This window comes from Corapipo altera, unplaced genomic scaffold, assembly GCF_003945725.1.
Source record: "Corapipo altera isolate COAL_440 unplaced genomic scaffold, ASM394572v1 65, whole genome shotgun sequence".
Classification (NCBI taxonomy): domain Eukaryota; kingdom Metazoa; phylum Chordata; class Aves; order Passeriformes; family Pipridae; genus Corapipo; species Corapipo altera.
Genome location: NW_020884891.1, coordinates 12852909 through 12858252, shown reverse-complemented (window position 1 = coordinate 12858252; position 5344 = coordinate 12852909).

Genomic DNA, 5344 nt, shown 5'->3' with positions numbered 1-5344 from the left:
GCCTGAGAACTGAAAGAGAATGCCCACTAAAAGCATAAAAAGGTCAAAGAAAGCAGCTGTGTGTCTTGTTTCAAAAGTACACAGCATTATTTTAAAAATAAGATGAACAAACTATATCTATTTCCTGGCATGTAGCCCTGCAATAAACATAAATTTAATAACATTAAGAAAGAGGATTATTTTTAGCAGAATCAAAGTATTGATTGAATTCAGAGACATTCAAATTACTTCCTTGACTTTGTTAGATGTTAAACCATCATATGTTATGTATTCTGAGATAAAAATTGAATTTTCTTTAAAATCCTAATATTTTTAGTCCCTAAATATACACATGAAATACATTTTATAGTAAGGTATTCTTCTACGGAATAGTCAAATACAAAATATTTTAAACAAACAGTAATGTATCCTAAAATCTAGTTCTTTACAACAGAATTAGGAAGCCTAAAGTCTATTCCACTCAATTTTTGTGAGCTGGGGGACAAACTTGTGCCTTGGTACTATCTAGATTCTGTCTGCATAAACTTTGGCAGTAAAGTTTACTGTTATATGTGACTAAGGGTGCACCTTATTCCCTTATGGTGCAGTATGCAATAACCCTCCAATTGCTAATTTCATTCTATGGTTGCCAGAATAAATTATATCCCTGCTGGCAGTTCAGTAATACATTCCTATAAAAGCTAATAGTAAGTCAATAGAAAACAAAATAATTACTCCTGTTAATCTCAGCATACCCTGGCTCTATTTCTCAAAGAGAAGAAAAAGAAATAACTTTAAGATACTTCCTAGGTGCTTATTTTATAATGGTATACGTATATAGAGGCCATATTTTCAAAGTTTGGAAGCAAACAGCTAGCATGTCAATTTTTCATTAATGCAAGTTATGGATATGGATCACTAAAAACATTATACTTGGGTAGTGGCAGTCAATGGTTTAATTCATCCAGAATAATGGAATGGCCACTCTCCTCCTCTATTACTCCCACTGGCATTAGGTCCAGACAATGTCACATCAAAGAGCAGCAGTTAATACCAGGGCAATCTGACACAAACCTGCAGCTATTTCCCTTTTCCTTCACATGATGAATTGTTCATTTACAAATGAACACCTTGAGCCAAAACATTAATGCAGAGTCTGCCTGCATCCTACTGTTTGGAAGAATTATTATGATGACAAAAACGATTGATATTACAGAGGTGCCTGCCTGATGTGATTTGCCATTGAATAATTTAATTTGTTAGTAGTTAATATTCACAGACTACAGTTTTCAAATTAAATCACATTTCAAGATGTTCAAATTCTATTAACCTTTGTGTTTGTTAATACAAGTTGTTACTCAAAAAACCATACATTTTGTCAAGTCAGAGCAAATTTCTGGGAAAGGGGAAGAGATTTTGATGAATAGCAGTAAAACAAAGCCTACGCTTTTATTGTTCAATAACAGTTATTTCACAGAGAGGAAAGTACATTTTAAGTTATGAGAATGTCTCAATCATTGCCATTTTTGTACCTGTATTTTCTGCTCCAGTGGGAAGGACTTGCAAAGTCAACACAAGTGTGGCACACGGCTGGGCACATGTTTGCAGCTCTCTGGGACTTACACATCAAAGAAAGGGAACGTCTGAAACGCTATTGCTCACCTTTGGTGAGCACCCACCCCTACAGGGTGCTGAAATAATGATTTGCAGCTGACCAAGGTGCCACCTCGAGAGTGATGGTCAGGAAGGAAAGAAATAACCAGAACATTAATTCCATTTCTGTAGAGCAGAGTCTGTGTTATAAAGCAAGAAAGATATTAAACACGTCCACAATAAAGCTGGCTGGAGTGAAACGCTGCAAGGCACAACAGTCCCTTCAGCACTCAGAATGTTAATCCTCTGGTTTATTATACTTGAATATTAAGACAAAATTATCTAAATTAAGGACCTGACCTGAAAATCTTTTCCTCCTCGCTGTAATTACACCAGGAGATGTGAGAAGGCTGTGTTATACTGGCCTGCAAAGAATTGCTAATACTTGTAATGCACCTTCAATATCTCAATCAAATATTTCAGCTCCTGAACACTTTTCTAACTTTGTTTTGCCTTTGGTAAGCCCCCTCATGCCAGAGCTGATGCTGATTTTCTTACAGCTAATAAGACTGTATTTTTGCCTCTTTTGCAGGAATGAATGCTTGATTTGGTTTTAACACAGTTTCCAGGCCTAGATGTGCAATAAAAGTGTTTTGAAAAATGACACCCAAACACGCAATGCGTGAGCTTCAGATTTGGTTACAGGGCACTGTACACATGATTAGAACACGGTATAACTTTGAAGGTCATGTTTTCACAGTCTGCTAAGTAAAATCCTTGTCAAAGCTATTGCAAAAAATATTATCCAAGAGTGCTCAGGAAAGAACACCTGATGATTATGCTCTCTGCTTCATGGCTAAACCAGTTTATTTTTCACTATGCTATAATGAAAAAATCCTGTAAGCATCATAGTATCTTCACAGATACTTTACTAAAAGGCTAAATAAGTATTTTTAAATAAGACCTGCAAAGCTAAAGAGCAGAGAATTCTGGGAGCTTTGTTTTATCACGAACTTTGCAAGCAAGAGACAAAAAACTTCCTGCAGTATAAATGAAACAGGTCAGGGATGCCAATTACAATATTATACCACTGCTTCCAGCGCTGCAAGGGATTTCTATAAAAATCTCCTTCAGAAGCTAATACCTGAGTGTTTTATTAGCACCTTATCTCAAATGGCAATGCTCACTCCATTTCACTTCTTGCATTTTCATTTTCATTTAAATTTCCACGGTTCAGATTTCTTTCTACTCCCCTGAGAGCATTTTGATTATAAGGATAGATTCCTTGTAGCCTGACAGAAGAAATTAAAAAAAAAACCCAAAACATTCTAATTAAAGATGGCCAGCCCAATTTGTATCTGTTAGTTGACCTGGAGTGCAACTAGATGTTTTATTCTGTGTAATCAAGCTATTAAACAATTTCTTTTGATTAAAACATGTTGACATCAACCAGAACACATAGATGGCAGAAATAAGGATAAAGAAATCCTTCTCTTTCAGTGAAAAAGAAGGATTTCTTAATAAGTTAATCAATTTAGTGATGCTTCTAGGGGAAGGGATTTCTACAAAACAGTTCAGCAAACCACCCTTTGTTCCATTCATTCAAGCCTTTCAAGTGTCATTATTGCTTAGTTTTTAAAGATCATATAAATACCATTGTCCTTTCTTTTTAGTATAAGGAACTTTTCAAACAATAGCTAATTTTCTGGTTTTTCATTGTATGTTTTTCTAGTAAAAAACCCTAGTGTTAGTAGGTAAGAGAGAAGTCTACTGACAACTGTAACTTAGAATTTTCTCCTCTTCTCTCCATTTCTGAGGTGTTGATGTAACACTGAAAAAAATTTAGTACTTGTTTCAAGTTCAAGTCCCTGACTTCTGACAGAGTTTTTTGCTTGAACAGGAAATATATTCCTAATTTTCATATCCCTATACAAAGTTGTACATATAGACATTTTTGAGTACAAATACATATTCTATTTCTACACCATGTACATATTTGCTTTCCCTAATTGTCAATATGCCTAATAGTTCAGCCCAGAGGTAAAACATTTGGGTCTTTCCAGGTCTTGTTGGCCTTAATTCTGTGGTTTTAGGATGGATTCAGTAGAGAGATGGATTCAGGAGAGATGGATTCTAAAAAGAGCCCACTTCAGTTTTCTGCAGCTCCACTCAGCTTCTACTCTGTGGGAGTATGAGGTGATTCTGCTTCCATAACAGGCTGAGATTACCTCATATCACCAAGCAGAACTAACAGTACATCAAAGAAGGTTCCTGCATAAAATGCCCAAAAGCTGAGTCTGTGAGTTGGGAGTTTTCTTTTAAAGCAGCTACATATTTTACATGTGGGAGAAGTCCTTTAATAAATGTATGGTGCAGAGAGAACTTTGATCAGTTAATATTAGAAGTCAAAATTCACAGCAAGGCCTTAAGCCAACCTGACACTTAAACCAGAGATGGCCATGTCCCATTACTCTGGGAGCCCTGCTGGAAGGAGGAAAGGCAAGATCTAAGCACACAATAAAACTCTAGACTATCCCTTGTAGTCTCATGACCTCTCCTCTATGGCAGCAGAGTCCCAGTAAAACTCTACACAGGCATGGCTGAGGTGTCCTTTGTTTTTAAAGAAGTTTTTTCCTAATGAACACAGCAACTGGGAGAAAACTGAAGCTTCTCATGAGACTCTATCACCATCATAAGAGGTGTGGCAAACTACAACCTTGAGTCTTCAACACAAAGGAATGGAAGTGCTCTTGGATTGAGCACCAGAACAGCTTTGCAGCCTCACATGCAGACAGAAGTGGTGAAGGGAGGCTGCAAAGGAACTCTGTGTACAGCCATGGCTTAGAGATAAAAATGCATTTATGTCACAAGATGTTGACATGTTCCTCTCCCTTTCCCCCACAGTCCATGTTTTCACATAAGAAAGTATTTTCTCCCAGACCCACAAGGACCTTGCACAGTATAAAGGCTCAAATACCTGCTCTTTGTGATACTCATATTTGTAAAATATTGTTTTCCATTAACTCCTGATGTAACAGAACCAATACACACCAGTCCTACGGAGCATCTTCAGACTGCATAGGCATGTATTTGTATTACCAAAGATGTTTTGCAGTTGGTTACATAGATGACTTTTCTTTCATTCAGTTTACTGAATTAGTTACAAGATTTGTGTGGCATTTCTTCAAAATCTCATACACTGTGGATGCAGCATGTGAGGCACATAGGTAAGATCTTGGAGTGCCAAGGGTGCAAATATTTTCATGACTACAAAATCAGCCGCTTATATGTGAAGGCAGATCTAAATGTGCTTAGACTTAACCATGGCTGCCATCATTAAAAGTTAGCACAGCAATGCTATTTGCACTCCAGAAATTGCCTCCCCATGGATAAGCAATGCCAGTGCAAGAATACAATGTGGGTGATGATAAGCAACAAGGAAAGGCAGCTTTGGCATCATGAAACAGAGCAGATTTAATCCCAGTTACAAAGGTTGTGAGATTGTAAGTGTCCCATTTATGTTAAAAGGGTGGGTAAGAGAGTAAGCCCCTTCAGCTGGCAAAAAAAAAAATTATATATATATATAAAGACAATTGTATGGTAGACTGATGCTTCAGTTGAGGCTGATAGTGTAAGAACCACACTAAAGACAAAGGATAAGTGGATTAATAGATTCTGGTTTAGGAGAGACTGCAGAGGGAGAACTGGCCCTGTGTTGATAGCAATGGAGGCATTTCACACTCAAATGCTATAAAATACAAATAATGAATTG